This window comes from Coregonus lavaretus (assembly GCF_964263955.1).
Source record: "Coregonus lavaretus genome assembly, contig: HAP1_SCAFFOLD_3680, whole genome shotgun sequence".
In the NCBI taxonomy this organism is placed as follows: domain Eukaryota; kingdom Metazoa; phylum Chordata; class Actinopteri; order Salmoniformes; family Salmonidae; genus Coregonus; species Coregonus lavaretus.
The window spans coordinates 5875-25604 of record NW_028160181.1 but is presented as its reverse complement, the minus strand read 5'-3'; the positions used below and the strand labels follow the sequence as shown (position 1 = coordinate 25604).

The following is a 19730-nucleotide window of genomic DNA, read 5'->3' as shown; positions in this document are numbered from 1 at the left end:
AAACAGATAAGATAAATCAATAGGATGTCTAAAAAAAGATGTTCGATTTCTAAAACAAAAGGAAACCCAAGCATTACAGTTTAATCATTAGACTCACTCTTCTATGAAGGTGATCTATGAAGGTGAGTAACATGCTCAGGCTGAAAGCCTATAACATTTCCCCTGAAGATAAAACTTGACTTGAGGGTAGTGGACAACTCACTGCTCAGGCTTGACATCACATTATTAGTTGAGGATGCCCATGGGATTTGGTGGGCTGTGGTTTGTCTGTTTCAGGATGTGTGTGTGAATCAGGGAGTGTGTGTGAGCACGTATGTGGAAAGTGTGTGTCTGTAAATCTCTCAGGAGGTGAGTGTGTATGTCTTTGCGTCTGTGTGTACAGGGAAGTGTGCGTAATGTGTGTTCTGTCCAGCTGAGTGTGGGAATTGCAGAATTCCCAGTAGGAAAGATGGTCTGAGGAAACAGCCAGTCAGGTTCATTGTCTTGCACCAGGAAAAAAGGTTCACGGGAACCTTAATCAGCCTACCACACATCCAGACCATTTCCACGTCCCACACGTCATGTACAGTACAAGACGGATGTGACCAGCCCGTGACCTCTAAGAGAAATGAACTCAAATGCAGGATGACCTTGCTCCTAGACACTGGTCTTAGGTCAGTTTTGTGTTTGGCCCTATTAAGATTAAAGTTCCAATGTGGGGATGATAAATTGATCCTAAGACTTGCACAGTAAAATCTGCATGGGATGATTACATTTAACTTAAAGAAATGTAATGAAAATGGTTGTACATCTTACATGCCTACTCTCTCTAGCTCAATGATGAAACTACCTCATTCCATTGCTCAATTAGCATGCAGTTATAGCATCTGTTTGTTTAATCCTACATTTATACACAGGGCAAAGTGAGAGCCTCACCATTGCTTGTGTAAAGTGCTGCTGCTACTTTTGTTTGGGGATGGTATAGCAATAGAAAGGGAATAGAGAGAGAGAGAGAGAGAGAGAGCAGTACTACTATAGTAGTAGTAGGGACATTTCAATTGATCACTGCAGCTACAAAGCTTGTCTTTAGATATGGGTAATTCCACGGAAACAGAGTGATGCTGAGACTCCGATTTTTAACTTTAAAATGCATGCCAAACAAAAACCAATGATTGCAAAGTTAAACAAACCATACAACTCTATGCACAAGGATGACTTTTAACAACTTAGACTGAACATTTTACAAAAACACATTTACTCGTAGAGCAGTGCAGATGCAAAGTTTGGTGAGAGAATGACAGTTTGTGCTGTTGGTGCCATCATTCTGTTACCAAACTTTGCATTTGCATCGTTCTTTACAATCATTGGTTTTTGTTCGGCATACATTTTAAAGTGAAAAATCAGAGTCTCAGCATCACTCTGTTACCGTGGAATTACCCATATGTGTATTCAGATAAATAAACTAAACAAAAACAAATGCCCTTGTCCAAAGGTTTCCATGAGTCGGGACGTCGGGAGAGTAGTTGTTGCAGTGCTTGGTTCCAATGGATTGCTAGTGTTTTCTCAGATCAAGTGTCAACGTGCTTGATCATCATCACCAATGCAAATGTAATGAATTCCTGACTTTCTACGGTGAATTCTCACATCTTGGGACTTTCATATGAAAACTCACTCGTCGTTCTTGTAATGTTAGAAGACAATCAAACTTTCAATCGTGCTTGCTGCCACAACATCACAAAAATAAGATACTTTTGAACAAAAAATAAGATACTCTGTATGTAGCCTCAACATAGTCATACTAATCTTGCTGCCTCTTCAATTAGAGGAAAACACTGCTATTCGGCTCAAAGGACCAATCCTTCATATGCACTGTATAGTAGGCTACTACGTAAGGCTTCAGACCCCAGATGGCAACAGTCATATCAGGTAAACGCCTCAATAACACATATCTTTGTTGGTACACTGCACCAGACCACAGCTCCCAGCCTCCAGGCAGACACACAGACATGTAAAACAGGTTGCTGGCTCACCTCCCTCTCCCCCCTAACCCCTCCTTCCCTTCCACGCCTGGAGCCCCTAAGCCTGGCAGCTGGCCAGTGTACACTCGCTCTCACTATTCACGCTGCTCCTATACTCTCACACAGAAGAGGCTTCAAGTTTTCCTCGCCATCCCTGGACTATAGTGATTTCCTTAACACTGTGAAAGAGTATTGCCTATAACATACAGTAACCTATATTTAAAATGTTAAGTCATTTTAGTAGATGCTCTTAACCAGAGCGACTTACAGGAGCAATTAGGGTTCACTGAAGAGCCTTACTGAAGAGCTCAGTGACTTTCAACGTGCACCGTCATAGGATGCCACCTTTCCAACCAGTCAGTTCGTCAAATTTCTGGCCTGCTAGAGCTGCCCCGGTCAACTGTAAGTGCTATTATTGTTAAGTGGAAAGGTCTAGGAGCAACAAGAACTGTTCGTCGGGAGCTTCATGAAATGGGTTTCCATGGCCGAGCAGCAGCACACAAGCCTAAGATCACCATGCGCAATGCCAAGCGTCGGCTGGAGTGCCAAGCTCGCCGCCATTGGAGCAGTGGAAACATGTTCTCTGGAGTGATGAATCACGCTTCACCATCTGGCAGTCTGACGGACAAATCTGGGTTTGGCGGATGCCAGGAGAACGCTACCTGCCCCAATACATAGTACAAACTGTAACGTTTGGTGGAGGAGGAATAATGCTCTGGGGCTGTTTTTCATGGTTCGGGCTAGGGGAAATCTTAATGATACAGCATACAATTACATTCTAGACGATTCTGTGCTTCCAACTTTGTGGAAACAGTTTGAGGAAGGCCTTTCCTGTTTCAGCATGACAATGCCCCCGTGCACAAAGCGAGGTCCATACAGAAATGGTTTGTCGAGATCGGTGTGGAAGAACTTGACTGGCCTGCACAGAGCCCTGACCTCAACCCCATCGAACACCTTTGGGATGAATTGGAACGCCGACTGCGAGCCAGGCTTAATCGCCCAAAATCAGCGCCCGACCTCACTAATGCTTGTGGCTGAATGGAAGCAAATCCCCACAGCAATGTTCCAACTTCTAGTGGAAAGCCTTCCCAGAAGAGTGGAGGCTGTTATAGCAGCAAAGGGGGGACCAACTCCATATTAATTTTGTTATGAGATGTTCGACAAGTAAGGGTCCACATACTTTTGGCCATGTCGTGTATAAAGCCTACTATCCCAGACTACCACGGAGGCGATTATTCAACGAGTTTAGTAAACTGAGCAACAGATGACTAGTCACCTCCTTATGGCACATCGTTGAAGTTTAAAAGTAAATCATGTTGCCAGAAGAGGTTTTCTGGATTTCTTTTTTTGCATAGATCGATGCTTTTTGCCACCATGAAAATGTCCCCCTCCATGTTTCCAGCCTACCTCCATTAGCTCTTCTTCATTAGACCTTGGGTTGAACATGTCTTCAATGTTGAACTTATACACTGAGTGTACAAAACATTAAGACCTTCCTAATATTGAGTTGCACCCCATAAGTGTTCAATTGGGTTGAGATCTGGTGACACACGCACACCCTTTAAACCCCCTAAGCTCCTTTGAGACCCCGCTTTCAAAGTCACAGATCTCTTCTAGCCATGGTAGCCAAAATAATGAGCAACTGGGCATTTTTATACGTAACCCTAAACATGATGGGATGTTAATTGCTTAATTAACTCAGGAACCACACCTGTGTGGAAGCACCTGCTTCCCTAATTTACTCAACTGTAAAATAAAGGTCAAATAATTAAAATTATCTTTCATGGATGCTAGAACATTGACAGGAAATCATTCAGCACAGTAGAAGACCGAGATAACAGGTTTAAAAACAATAGAACAGACAATTTTACGTAATTCCATGCATCCTTTATTCCATTAAGCATTAAAACATCCAGTGTCGCCTGAAAGCAACACAGCCAACATGAATGACAATCTGTAGCACGGCACACAAGGCTTTTTCTTTGTCAGTTTAACACTAATAACAAATGTCTGTACCCACTCATTTTTTTCTGCATTAGATTTGCATACTGTGACTCCAGTGTTAAAATCAAGTAGGCTAGAAAAGCCCTTAAATCAATGTTTTATAATATGTATAGAGAAGATATAGATAGATTACATTAGGTTATCTTACAAACCAGCATTAGAGAGACAGTGTAAATCTATCAACATTTACTGGAAAAAAACTTTGTAAAAATGTCAGTAACAAAACAATAAATGGAACTAAAGCAGGTTTTTTCGTTCTTTAAAAAGAGAAGCAGAAAAAAACTAGATGTTAAGTTAAAGGGCTCGTTGTGTCAAAACATAGGCCCCTTAGTAAGCTATGATGAGAAAACACTAGACTCTTCCATTCATCACAGGAAAACCCAACCACGACCGCAAAATACAGCCATCACCTCACGGCAATACACTGATCAGTCAAAACGTTAATCACAAGTTGCTACGCACATATCCTTCAAATACACCTCCTCCTTGGAAAAGGACACTACGTTTCTCGGTGTAGTGCTTCTCTTTTTCTTTTTACAGCTGAGAACATTTGCAGAATACCTCCAACCTTCTTCACTTCTCTTCCTACACTCAAAATGTCCTTTTTGAAAAGTTTGCATGCAGTGTTTCTTCCAAAACGTTGTTGTCTTGGTGACACTTGCAGAGTTCTTTGGAGTGAAACGAGATGGGGAGTAGGGAAGGGGGGTCTCTGTTAGGGGGGCATCCCCCCCCCCCCAGGCAAAGGGTTACAGCCAGAAGCCAGAATCTGCAAATGGGGGTGAGATGGCTCACAAATATCTCATCTACATGTGAAGACTCATTGAGATTGCATTTGGTGAAGTACCTTTTTGTTCAGTATTACCCCAAAAAATCGTTTTCACAGTGATTGGTAGATTCCTCCAACCGAACCGATAGCAGCAGTCAGTACCCCTGCAGACCATGAGACGCCCCAACTCGAGTCGACAGGAATGTTAGGGTGAAATGTCCACAGACATAAGGCTTTATTTGTAGTGTTGAAATGAAACGAACAGGTACATACTGCCAAACAGCAACCCAAAGCATTTACGTTAAACACAATCCTAATTTTGAACAGACAAACAAACGGCTTCACGGATCACTTCGGAAGAAAACATCTACAGTGGTGCTGAATCCCAAATCAACTCCTACGCACAAGGCATATCTCTAGATCTGAAATGAACGGATAGGTCTAAGCAATATGGTAAGAAAATCCACCCAACTGCAAGGCAAAAAAACAAGAATACTGTTAAATCTGCTCCTTTCAGATCTACGGGGTGCCTAGACAGTACTGGCTAGGGGTTGATTTGGGGTTCCGCATAGGGGTGTTCAAATCCAGAACGCCAGGTCAGGGACTGATTCAGACCTGGGACACAGGTTAAATTACAGTACATTGTAGGTTTGTTTTTTATTTGATACATGGTAAAGTGTCATCATTATGGTCAGGAGGTTTTCCTCACTGGAAAATCCAAGTTGAGGAAAAACACCTGGCCCTAGTTACCACAGGATCTCCAGTTAACAAGAGCACTGCTACAGAGGTGAGACACCCAGGGGTGGGCTGGGTAATGACGTTTTTCTCTCACACGGTCACACACACTGGTCTTGAAACAAGATAGGGACAAGGTTTTTCTCTGTGTAGAGAAATCATGGAATGCCAATAAGATCATACAATTAAAAAAACATACATCAGAACAAATATGATTACCTGAAAATATCTGCACAATAAAAGTGCATTCGTTTGAATTCACCCTGAATGGAGAGAAAAAAAATACACAGAAAACTATTTGAAACAAAAACAAACAAGCAAGAACATCAATCATGTATCTGAGGTGCAAAACAGATTGTTCTTCATCAGGTATAAAAGAATACAGAATCAATCAATAATGAGCATATGAGAGAGAGAGAGAGAGAGAGAGAGAGAGAGAGAGAGAGAGAGAGAGAGAGAGAGAGAGAGAGAGAGAGAGAGAGAGAGAGAGAGAGAGAGAGAGAGAGAGAGAGAGAGAGAGAGAGAGAGAGAGAGAGAGAGAGAGAGAGAGAGAGAGAGAGAGAGAGAGAGAGAGAGAGAGAGAGAGAGAGAGAGAGAGAGAGAGAGAGAGAGAGAGAGAGAGAAGAATCAAATCGAGATCCAGATTGAAGAGCAAGTGCAAATACTGAGCGGGCCCTAGCTCCTGGCAGAGACCTGGGACCTGTCCACATATGAGCGCCTGGGATGCCTGGCTCAGCTCAGCCTGACCTGGTTAAGCCCTGGGGGGTGCATCGCAACACTTCCTCCCCTCCTCTCCATCATCTGCACTGATCTACAAAACAACTTCTAAGTAAAAACCAATATGGTGGATTTCAGGTATCAAATTTCCACCAATCCACTTTTCAGCACAGATCAAGAACAGAAAACCATATCAAGGAAGCCATTTTAGACTATTGATACGCAGCCCCACTCTAGGTTTTAGTGGAGGAGGCCAAGGGAGATCAGGAGGAGGGCAGCTCGATGGAGATGAACTGCTTGAGTCGCTCCAGGTACTGGGCATAGAGCTCGATGTCGTTGTGCCCGGCGCCCTCCACCCACAGGGGCTCCACGGCACGCGGGCAGCGCTCGTACATGGCCAGGCCGTGCGAGAAGTCGATCACCTCATCCTCCGTGCCGTGGATCACCAGCACCGGCGACGCCACCCTTGGACACCTTGTCGATGCTGGATGAGAAAGAGGGGTAGAGAACGAGAAGGGTTACATTTTATCAATGCTTTAACAGAGAGAGAGACCAGACACAGAGAGAGAGACAGAGAGACAGAGAGACAGAGACAGAGACAGAGAGAGAGAGAGAGAGAGAGAGAGAGAGAGAGAGAGAGAGAGAGAGAGAGAGAGACACACAGAGGTTACATTTTATCAATGCTTTAACAGAGAAAGAGATAGAGAGAGAGACAGAGAGAGAGATGGAGAGAGATGGAGAGCGCGCCGCAGAGATGGAGAGAGCACGCCCGAGAGACAGAGAGAGCGCGGAAGAGAGAAACTTTCTATGACAAATGTGTTTAGCTCCATTAAGACAAATGGACCTCCCTTGGGGGGGGATTAGTAATCTACCCATCCATCCATCTTGTAGTGGTGCAGTAACAGCAGGGGTGTAGAGAATGGACTCCACACAGCACGGTGCCAAACCATTAACTAGACAACAGCACATCATACAGAGTGTGTGGGCGCACCTTATGTGCACTACATAAGCTATATATACACATAACCCTGCTGTGTGTCGCACATGATAGCCGAGCGCTACAAGCCTAAAAATTGATTTAGCCCAGTCCCTGCCGTTCTCTTTTTAAACTGTCCCAAATCATACCCTATTCCTAAATGGTACCATAAAAGTAGTGCACTAAATAGGGTGCCATTTGGGAAACTGGCAGACAGACTAGTAAATTGGTAGATTAACATGTTAAAGGCCCAGTGCAGTAAAAAACATGGATTTCCTGTGATATACAGTTGAAGTCGGAAGTTTACATACACCTTAGCCAAATACATTTAAACTCTGTTTTTCACCATTTCTGACATTTAATCCTACAAAAAATTCCCTGTCTTAGGTCAGTTAAGATCACCACTTCATTTTAAGAATGTGAAATGTCAGAATAATAGTAGAGAGAATGATTTAGCATTCCCTTTAAATTGTTTAACTTCAGTCAAACATTTTGGGTAGCCTTCCACAAGCTTCCCACAATAAGTTGGGTGAATTATGGCCCATTCCTCCTGACAGAGCTGGTGTAACTGAGTCAGGTTTGTAGGCCTCCTTGCTCACACACGCTTTTTCAGTTCTGCACATAAATGTTCTATAGGATTGAGGTCAGGGCTTTGTGATGGCCACTCTAATACCTTGACTTTGTTGTCCTTAAGCCATTTTGCCACAACTTTTGAAGTATGCTTGGGGTCATTGACCATTTGGAAGACCCATTTGCGACCAATCTTTAACTTCCTGACTGATGTCTTGAGATGTTGCTTCAATATATCCACATCATTTTCCTTCCTCATGATGCCATCTATTTTGTGAAGTGCGCCAGTCCCTCCTGCAGCAAAGCACCACCACAGCATGATGCTGCCACCCCCGTGCTTCACGGTTGGGATGGTGTTCTTCGGCTTGCAAGCCATCCCCTTTTTCCTCCAAACATAACGATGGTCATTATGGCCAAACAGTTCTATTTTTGTTTCATCAGACCAGAGGACATTTCTCCAAAAAGTACGATCTTTGTCCCCATGTGCAGTTGCAAACCGTAGTCTGGCTTTTTTATGGTGGTTTTGGAGCAGTGGCTTCTTCCTTGCAGAGAGGCCTTTCAGGTTATGTCGATATAGGACTCGTTTTACTGTGGATATAGATACTTTTGTACCTGTTTCTACCAGCATCTTCACAAGGTCCTTTGCTGTTGTTCTGGGATTGATTTGCACTTTTTGCACCAAAGTACGTTCATCTCTAGGAGACAGAAGGCGTCTCCTTAGAGAGCGGTATGACGGCTGCGTGGTCCCATGGTGTTTATACTTGCGTGCTATTTTTTGTACAGATGAACGAGGTACCATCAGGCGTTTGGAAATTGCTCCCAAGGATGAACCAGACTTGTGGAGGTCTACAATTGTTTTTCTGAGGTCTTGGCTGATTTCTTTTGATTTTCCCATGATGTCAAGCAAAGAGGCACTGAGTTTGAAGGTAGGCCTTGAAATACATCCACAGGTACACCTCCAATTGACTCAAATTATGTCAATTAGCCTATCAGAAGCTTTTAAAGCCATGACATCATTTTCTGGAATTTTCCAAGCTGTTTAAAGGCACAGTCAACTTAGTGTATGTAAACTTCTGACCCACTGGAATTGTGATACAGTGAAATATAAGTTAAATAATCTGTCTGTAAACAATTGTTGGAAAAATTACTTGTGTCATGCACAAAGTAGACGTCCTAACCGACTTGCCAAAACTATAGTTTGTTAACAAGAAATGTGTGGAGTGGTTGAAAAACTAGTTTTAATGACTCCAACCTAGGTGTATGTAAACTTCCAACTTCAAATGTACATACACAAAAGTATGTGGACACAACTTCAAATTAGTAGATTTGGCTATTTCAGCCACACCCATTGCTGACAGATGTATAAAATCGAGCACATAGCCATGCAATCTCCATAGACAAACAGTGGCAGTAGAATAGTCTTACTGAAGAGCTCAGGGACTTTCAACGTGGCACCGTCATAGGATGCCACCTTTCCAACAAGTCAGTTCGTAAATTTTCTGCCCTGCTAGAGCTGCCCCGGTCAACCATAAGCATTGTTATTGTGAAGTGTAAACGTCTAGGAGCAACAACGGCTCAACCGGGAAGTCGTAGGCCACACAAGCTCACAGAACAGGACCGCCAAGTGCTGAAGCGCTTAGCGTGTAAAAATCGTCTGTCCTCGGTTGCAACACTCACTACCAAGTTCCAAACTGCCTCTGGAAGCAACGTCAGCACAATAACTGTTCGTCAGGAGCTTCATGAAATGGGTTTCCATGGCAGAGCAGCCACACACAAGCCTAAGATCACCCCCTTATGCAATGCCAAGCGTCGGCTGGAGTGGTGTAAAGCTCGCCGCCATTGGACTCTGGAGCAGTGGAAATGCGTTCTCTGGAGTGATGAATCACACTTCCCCATCTGACAGTCCGACGGACTAATCTGTGTTAGGCGGATGCCAGGAGAACGCTACCTGTCCGAATGCATATTGCAAACTGTAAAGTTTGGTTGAGGTGGAATAATGCTCTGGGGCTGTTTTTCATGGTTTGGGCTAGGCCCCTTAGTTCCAGTGAAGGGAAATCTTAATGCTACAGCATACAATTACATTCTAGACGATTCTGTGCTTCCAACTTTGTCGCAACATTTTAGGGAAGGCCTGTTCCTGTTTCAGCATGACAATGCCCCTGTGCACAAAGCGAGGTCCATACAGGAATGGTTTGTCGAGATTGGTGTGGAAGAAGTTGACTGGCCTGCACAGAGCCCTGTCCCCAACCCCATCGAACACCTTTGGCATGAATTGGAACACCGACTGCGAGCCAGGCCTAATCACCCAACATCAGTGCACAACCTCACTAATGCTTGTGGCTGAATGGAAGCAAGTCCCCGCAGCAATGTTCCAACATCTAGTGGAAAGCCTTCCCAGAAGAGTGGAGTTATAGCAGCAAAGGGGAGACCAACTCCATATTAATGCCCTTGATTTTGGAATTAGATGTTTCGACGAGCAGGCGTCCACATACTTCTGGGTATTAATGTACAGTGCTATGAAAAAGTATTTGTCCCAGTTCTAATTTTCTCTACTTTTGCATATTTGTGATACTGAATGTTATCAGATCTTCAACCAAAACCTAATATTAGATAAAGGGAACATAAGTGAACAAATAACACAACAATTACATATTTATTTCATAAACAAAGTTATGCAACGCCCAATTCCCCTGTGTGAAAAAGGAATTGCCCCCTTATACTCAATAACTGGTTGTGCCACCTTTAGCTGCAATGACTCCAACCAAATGCTTCCTGTAGTTGTTGATCAGTCCCTCACGTCGCTGTGGAGGAAGTTTGGCCCACTCTTCCATGCAGAACTGCTTTAACTCAGTGACGTGTGGGTTTTCAAGCATGAACTGCTCGTTTCAAGTCCTGCCACAACATCTCAATTGGGATTAGGTCTGGACTTTGACTAGGCCATTCCAAAACTTCAAATTTGTTGCTGTTTTTCACCATTGTCCGTGGCCTGCACCACCTACCAGCCAGCTCTAGCCTGGACTATTATTTGGCCAGTCTGCACTGTCTGCACAGCGCGTTATCGACCCAGAACATATCAGTTTTTCTGCCGGAATCACTGAATCACTGGACCTTTAAATCCGGATTCATCGCTACCAGCTAGCTGCAACAAAATGGACGTTGTGGTCTGGCTAATCATCCTGAGCTAGGCCCATCTCCCATCTCCCGGCTATCTACCTCTCTGTCAACCGGACGGGACCACCTAGTGTTGACACGGAGCCCCGCCGATCCTACACGACTGGTCTGCCGACGAAATCATCTGATGTGGTTACAACAGGCGTCGACGTCGACCACGAAGACTCCATCTGCTAGCCCCGGCCCGCTAGCACACGCTAGCCGTGGCCTCTTGCTCGCTAGTGCTTTAGCAGCCCCCGAACTACCTCCGAACTATCCTATTGCTGTTCACCGGACCATATGATAACTCAGCTATACAGCTGATGTCTGCTGGACTGTTCCTTTTCACGGTACTGCATCCTGTTTATGTTTAGCCTCAGCCCAAACTGTGTCGTCATTACCAGCTGTTGTCTTAGCTCTCTCAAATTACACCTGTGATTGCTTTATGCCTCTCTCCCTTGTCAATATGGTTAGCTTATTGTTGTTTCGGTTATTTCTAATTGTACTATTTCACTGTAGATCCCCCAGCCCAGCTAAACCTGCCTTAGATAGCTCCTTTGTCCCACCCCCCATACACGCGGAGACCGACTCAATTGGTGCCTCCAGTGATGCTATCTCTTTAATTGTTACCCAACGCGTAGGTTTACCTCCACTTTACTCATATCCTTCCATATCCTTGTCTGTACATAATGCCCTGAATCTTTTCTACAACGCCCGGAAATCTGCCCCCTTTATTCTATGTACCCAACGCACTAGAAGACCAGTTCTTAAAGCCTTTAGCCGTATCCTTATTCTAGTCCTCCTCTGTTCCTCTGGTGATGTAGAGGCTAACCCAGGCCCTGCAGCCCTCAGTATCACTCCTACTCCCCAGGCGCTATCATTTGCTGACTTCTGTAATCGCAAAAGTCTTGGTTTCTTGCACGTAAATATCAGAAGTCTACTTCCTAAGTTTGAGTTATTCACTGCGTTAGCACACTCCGCCAACCCTGATGTTCTAGCAGTGTCTGAATCCTGGCTTAGGAAGGAAGGCCACCAAAAATACTGAAATGTCCATCCAACTATAACATTTTCCGTCTAGATAGAACTGCCAAAGGGGGTGGAGTTGCAATCTACTGTAGAGATAGCCTGCAGAGCTCTATCATACTATCCAGGTCTGTGCCCAAACAGTTTGAGCTTCTACTTCTAAAAATCCACCTTTCCAGAAATAAGTCTCTCACTGTTGCCGCTTGCTACAGACCCCCCTCAGCCCCCAGCTGTGCCCTGGACACCATATGTGAATTGATTGCCCCCCATTTATCCTCAGAGTTCGTACTGCTTGGTGACCTAAATTGGGATATGCTTAACACCCCGGCCATCCTACAATCCAAACTAGATGCCCTCAATCTCACACAAATTATCAACGAACCTACCAGGTACAACCCTAAATCCGTAAACATGGGTACCCTCATAGATATCATCCTGACTAACTTACCCTCTAAATACACCTTCGCTGTCTTCAACCATAATCTCAGCGATCACTGCCTTATTTCCTGCGTCCGTAACGGGTCCGCGGTCAAACGACCACCCCTCATCACTGTCAAACGCTCCCTAAAACACTTTAGCGAGCAGGCCTTCCTAATTGACCTGGCCCAGGTATCCTGGATGGATATAGATCTCATTCCATCAGTAGAGGATGCCTGGTTGTTCTTTAAAAGTAATTTCCTCTCAATCTTAAATAAACATGCCCCATTCAAAAAATACAGAACTAAGAACAGATATAGCCCCTGGTTCTCCTCAGACTTGACTGCCCTTGACCAGCACAAAAACATCCTGTGGCGTACTGCATTAGCATCAAATAGCCCCCGCGATATGCAACTTTTCAGGGAAGTTAGGAACCAATATACACAAGCAGTCAGGAAAGCAAAGGCTAACTTTTTCAAACAGAAATTTGCATCCTGAAGCACTAACTCCAAAAAGTTTTGGGACACTGTAAAGTCCATGGAGAATAAGAGCACTTCCTCCCAGCTGCCCACTGCACTGAGGCTAGGAAACACTATCACCACCGATAAATCTACAATAATCGAGAATTTCAACAAGCATTTTGCTACGGCTGGCCATGCTTTCCACCTGGCTACCACTACCCCGGCCACCAACTCTGCACCCTCCGCTGCAACTTGCCCATGCCCCCCCCGCTTCTCCTTCACACAAATTCAGACAGCTGATGTTCTGAAAGAGCTGCAACATCTGGACCCCTACAAGTCAGCTGGGCTAGACAATCTGGACCCTTTCTTTCTAAAACTAGCCGCCGAAATTGTCGCAACCCCTATTACTAGCCTGTTCAACCTCTCTTTCGTAACGTCTGAGATCCCCAGAGATTGGAAAGCTGCCGCGGTCATCCCCCTCTTCAAAGGGGGTGACACTCTAGATCCAAACTGTTACAGACCTATATCCATCCTGCCCTGCCTTTCGAAAGTATTTCAAAGCCAAGTTAACAAACAGATCACCGACCATTTCGAATCCCACCGTACCTTCTCCGCTATGCAATCCGGTTTCTGAGCTGGTCATGGGTGCACTTCAGCCACGCTCAAGGTCCTAAACGATATTATAACCGCGATCGATAATAGACAGTACTGTGCAGCCGTCTTCATCGACCTGGCCAAGGCTTTCGACTCTGTCAACCACTGCATTCTTATTGGCAGACTAAATAGCCTTGGTTTCTCAAATGACTGCCTCGCCTGGTTCACCAACTACTTCTCAGATAGAGTTCAATGTGTCAAATCGGAGGGCCTGTTGTCTGGACCTATGGCAGTCTCTATGGGGGTGCCACAGGGTTCAATTCTTGGGCCGACTCTTTTCTCTGTGTATATCAATGATGTCGCTCTTGCTGCTGGTGACTCTCAGATCCACCTCTACGCAGACGACACCATTTTGTATACATCTGGCCCTTCATTGGACACTGTGTTAACAAACCTCCAAACGAGCTTCAATGCCATACAACACTCCTTCAGTAGCCTCCAACTGCTCTTAAACACTAGTAAAACTAAATGCATGCTCTTCAATCGAACGCTGATGGCATCCGCCCACCCGACTAGAATCACCACTCTCGACGGGTCTGACCTAGAGTATGTGGACAACTACAAATACCTAGGTGTCTGGTTAGACTGTAAACTCTCCTTCCAGACTCACATTAAGAATCTCCAATCCAAAGTTAAATCTAGAATCGGCTTCCTATTTCGCAACAAAACCTCCTTCACTCATGCTGCCAAACATGCCCTCGTAAAACTGACTATCCTACCGATCCTTGACTTCGGCGATGTCATTTACAAAATAGCCTCCAACACTCTACTCAGCAAATTGGATGTAGTCTATCACAGTGCCATCCATTTTGTCTCCAAAGCCCCATACACTACCCACCACTGTGACCTGTACGCTCTTGTTGGCTGGTCCTCACTACATGTTCGTCGTCAAACCCACTGGCTCCAGGCCATCTATAAATCACTGCTAGGCAAATCCCCGCCTTATCTTAGCTCATTGGTCACCATAGCAGCACCCACCCGTAGTCTGCGCTCCAGCAGGTATATCTCACTGGTCATTCCCAAAGCCAAAACCTCCTTTGGCCGCCATTCCTTCCAGTTCTCTGCTGCCAATGACTGGAACGAATTACAAAAATCTCTGAAGCTGGAGACTCTTATCTCCCTCACTAACTTTAAGCATCAGTTGTCAGAGCAGCTTACCGATCACTGCACCTGTACACAGCCCATCTGAAATTAGCCAACCCAACTACCTCATCCCTATATTGTTATTTATTTTGCTCTTTTGCATCCCAGTATCTCCATTTGCACATAATCTCTTGCACATCTAGCATTCCAGTGTTAATACTAATTGTAATTATTTTGCACTATAGCCTATTTATTGCCTTACCTCCATTACTTGCTACATTTGCACACACTGTGTATATATTTTATGTTGTATTTTTTGACTTTATGTATTTTTTACCCCATATGTAACTCTGTGTTGTTGTTTTTATCGCACTGCTTTGCTTTATCTTGGCCAGGTCGCAGTTGTAAATGAGAACTTGTTCTCAACTGGCTTACCTGGTTAAATAAAGGTGAAATAAAAATAAACTATCATCTCCTACCCTCCCCTCCCCTCCCCTGTGAGTTACTACCATCTCCTCCCCTCCCCTCCCCTGTGAGTTACTACCATCTCCTCCCCTCCCCTGTCCTGTGAGTTACTACCATCTCCTCCCCTCCCCTCCCCTGTGAGTTACTACCATCTCCTCCCCTCCCCTGTCCTGTCCTGTGAGTTACTACCATCTCCTCCCCTCCCCTGTCCTGTGAGTTACTACCATCTCCTACCCTCCCCTGTCCTGTGAGTTACTACCATCTCCTCCCCTCCCCTGTCCTGTGAGTTACTACCATCTCCTCCCCTCCCCTGTCCTGTGAGTTACTACCATCTCCTCCCCTCCCCTGTCCTGTGAGTTACTACCATCTCCTCCCCTCCCCTGTCCTGTGAGTTACTACCATCTCCTCCCCTCCCCTGTCCTGTGAGTTACTACCATCTCCTACCCTCCCCTGTCCTGTGAGTTACTACCATCTCCTCCCCTCCCCTGTCCTGTGAGTTACTACCATCTCCTCCCCTCCCCTGTCCTGTGAGTTACTACCATCTCCTCCCCTCCCCTGTCCTGTGAGTTACTACCATCTCCTCCCCTCCCCTGTCCTGTGAGTTACTACCATCTCCTACCCTCCCCTGTCCTGTGAGTTACTACCATCTCCTCCCCTCCCCTGTCCTGTGAGCTACTACCATCTCCTCCCCTCCCCTGTCCTGTGAGTTACTACCATCTCCTCCCCTCCCCTGTCCTGTGAGTTACTACCATCTCCTCCCCTCCCCTGTCCTGTGAGTTACTACCATCTCCTCCCCTCCCCTTCCACTACAGCCCCTTCGATGAGAATGGGGGCGTGCTCAGTCCTCTTTTTTTTCCTGTAGTCCACAATCTTCTCCTTTGTCTTGGTCACGTTGAGGGAGAGGTTGTTATCCTGGCACCACACGGCCAGGTCTCTGACCTCCTCCCTATAGGCTGTCTCATCGTTGTCGGTGATCAGGCCTACCACTGTTGTGTCGTCGGCAAACTTAATGATGGTGTTGGAGTCGTGCCTGGCCATGCAGTCATGGGTGAACAGGGAGTACAGGAGGGGACTGAGCACGCACCCCTGAGGGGCCCCCGTGTTGAGGATCAGTGTGGCAGATGTGTTGTTACCTACCCTTTCCACCTGGGGGCGGCCCATCAGGAAGTCCAGGATCCAGTTGCAGAGGGAGGTGTTTAGTCCCAGGATCCTTAGCTTAGTGATGAGCTTTGGGGGCACTATGGTGTTGAATGCTGAGTTACTACCATCTCCTACCCTCCCCTGTCCTGTGAGTTACTACCATCTCCTACCCTCCCCTGTCCTGTGAGTTACTACCATCTCCTCCCCTCCCCTGTCCTGTGAGTTACTACCATCTCCTACCCTCCCCTGTCCTGTGAGTTACTACCTACCTGCCTACCGCTGCACCTGAACATCCCCTCAGCACCCTGCAGGAGAGAGATAACACTACCTATCCAAATCAGGGCTGTGGCACACGGCTATATTTCAACCGTCAGTCAGTCAAAGACAGCAGGCCAGGAGAGCTAACACATCCAACATCCCATCGCCCTGTCCCTAGGCTCCATCTACTTCCACCAACCCACTATCTCACCCCATAATAACTCACCTGGGGAAGGCGTCGAAGCAGTAGGTCTTGCGCGTGTCGGGGAAGGCCACACGCAGGCCGGACATAAGTGGTGAGTGCAGGATGACCGCAGCACACTCGTAGCGCGCCGCCAGATCCACCGTGGGCACCGTGCCGATGCTCTGGCCGTACAGGATGATGTTCTCTGGGGTCACTCCATACCTGGAGAGGAGAGAGGGAGGAGGGAAGAGGGTGAGAAGAGAGGGAGTGGGGGAGAGAGAGGTTAGGAGAGAGAAGGTGGGAGAGAGGTTAGGAGAGAGAAGATGGGGAGGATATGAGAGAGAAGATGGGGGTAGGTTAGGAGAGAGAAAATGGGGGAGAGGTTAGGAGAGAGAAGGTGGGGGAGAGGTTAGGAGAGAGAAGGTGGGGGAGAGAGAAGATGGGGGGAGAGGTTAGGAGAGAGAAGATGAGGGAGGATGGGAGAGAGAAGATGAGGGAGGATGGGAGAGAGAAGATGGGGAGAGGTTAGGAGAGAGAAGATGGGAGAGAGGTTAGGAGAGAGAAGATGGGAGAGAGGTCAGGAGAGAGAAGATGGGGGAGAGGTTAGGAGAGAGAAGATGGGGGAGAGGTTATGAGAGAGAAGATGGGGGAGAGGTTAGGAGAGAGAAGATGGGGGGAGAGGTTAGGAGAGAGACGATGGGGGAGAGGTTAGGAGAGAGACGATGGGGGAGGGTGGGAGAGAAGATGGGGAGGGTTGGAGAGAGAAGATGGGAGAGAGGAGATGGGGGGAGGTTAGGAGAGAGAAGATGGGGAGGATGGGAGAGAGAAGATGGGAGAGAGAAGGTGTGAGAGGTTAGGAGAGAGAAGATGGGGGAGGTTAGGAGAGAGGGGAGAGAAGGTAGGAGAGAAGATGGGGAGAGGTTAGGAGAGAGGGGAGAGATGACATCACTGTACAACAAGATGATATCCCCCCCATCTAACCAGACATGACATCACTGTACAACAAGATGATATCCCCCCCCCATCTAACCAGACATGACATCAATGTACAACAAGGAGACGATATCTCCCCCTTCTAACATCACTGTACAACAAGAACAGGCCATAACAGATGTAATAAGTAAACAATGCAATATAATAATGTCATTTAGCAGAGGCTTTTAGCCAAAGCGACATAGAGTCATGCATGCATACATTTTATGTATGGGTGGTTCCGGTAATTTAACCTACTATCTTGGCGTTGCAAGCGCCATGCTCTACCAACTGAGCTACAGAGGATGTCATGCAATAAGCTTCTAGAGACTTAACTCGTATTTACCAAACACTGATACACTTAACCCTTACCAAATCCGACTGTGACATTAAACATCATCTACTCTTATCAGCACATAAGTTAGAGTTGAGATGAGTTTACACAGTGAAAGGAGAGCTGTGTAGTTAAATCCAGACTTGCAGAGCTATACTTATATACACACTATGTAGATAAGTCTGTAGGCTCGTGGTGGGGATGCAGCAGTCACACTAGGGGAGGATCATTTGACTCTTTAAAGCCTGGCTGCCAGTGCCGCGGCCAGGGCAGCTGTCTGCCCAGTACACTGACACACAGATTGCAGGCATCAGTTCTGCCCTATAAGCACTCAAGCTAGAGCACTGAGGAGATAAAATAAGGGAGTGATGGGTGGAGGACAGAGAGAGGGAGCGAGAGGACAGGCCTACGTCTCTGCCTACATTTCATTCTCCTCCTCCTGTCTTGGCAGGCTTTCCCATGGCGAGAGCAAACCCCAAGGAACCCGATCCTCGGGGCGCTGTGTCTCAGGTATGCGGTGAGGTCGCCCGACAAAATGGAAACACATTTGATACGTGACCTTATGAGAGGCTGGGCCTTCAAAGGGGACTAGCCTTTGAAAGGTGAAAGTTGCCGGGGAGACAAAACAGCTGTGAACCCTGTGTGTGTGTGTGTGTGTGTGTGTGTGTGTGTGTGTGTGTGTACAAAGGCAGGCAAGGCAGAGGGGAAGGGAGTGCTGTACATCGTGTACCTTGAGACTGCTCTCAACGTCACCTTCTGCTTTGTAGGCCTTTTCAGAATGAACTCTGAGAACTCCAAGAAAGTGTGTAACGCATAGGGGAGAATCAAAGGCATACAGAACTCTCTGTAGCTCAATTGGTAGAGCATGGCGCTTGTAACGCCAGGGTAGTGGGTTCGATCCCCGGGACCACCCATACCTAAAAATGTATGCACATATGACTGTAAGTCGCTTCGGATAAAAGCGTCTGCTAAATGGCATATTATATTATTATTACATGCAAAGATGTAACACGCCTTACAGTTAGGCATGGCTAAGGATGTGGAGGGTGCGTAGGTGCATGTACATTTGCCCATGAAATGACGCTGTACAATTAGGCACAGCTAAGGAGACTGAGGGTTAAAGGAGGTGCGTGATTAGGTGGGTGTGTTTTTGTGGCTGTGTGTGCGCGCCAGGGTTCCCCGTTAGCCGATAAATGCCGGCTTTTGGCTGATAAAAAAAAAGAAAAGCCGATAATTTTTGCCGTCCAAATTATCCGGCAGGAAAAAAATATCCATTGCAAAATAATGCTTTTTATTCATTGATGGAAATGCCAGTCGATTTGCTCCAACTTCAAAGGCAAATATACTTCATAGATCCTCAAACTGCTGGGACATTAATGTGCGTTTCTATTTTTACTCACGTTAAAGACACCAGGTCCTCATAAGGGACTTCAGCTAAGTGTACCCCAACTGGACAGAGTAAAGATGGCTTCCAGATTGCGCCTTCTTGAAGATATAGTAACGAGGCTGATGGCTTCCAGATCGCTCCTTCTTGAAGACATAGTAACGAGGCTGATGGCTTCCAGATCGCTCCTTCTTGAAGACATTGTAACGAGGCTGATGGCGTCCAGATCGCTCCTTCTTGAAGACATAGTAACGAGGCTGATGGCGTCCAGATCGCTCCTTCTTGAAGACATAGTAACGAGGCTGATGGCTTCCAGATCGCTCCTTCTTGAAGACATTGTAACAAGGCTGATGCATATCAAGCTACTCCAAGGAGTTGGACAGTTTGGACTCTTCCTAACAGCAGCGGCTCACTTTGAGCAGGCCGAGGTCCACCGCAAA

General features: G+C 46.2%; 1 pseudogene across 1 annotated transcript; it reads right to left on the bottom strand.

The window, feature by feature from the left end:
• Positions 1-6081: 6081 nt before the first annotated feature.
• LOC311122055 (alpha/beta hydrolase domain-containing protein 17C-like) lies at positions 6082-16875 on the bottom strand (annotated as a pseudogene). The gene is made up of 2 exons (XR_014615951.1): positions 16643-16875; positions 6082-6703 (listed from the first exon to the last, which is right to left on the bottom strand). The product of XR_014615951.1 is annotated as an alpha/beta hydrolase domain-containing protein 17C-like (transcript).
• Positions 16876-19730: the final 2855 nt, after the last annotated feature.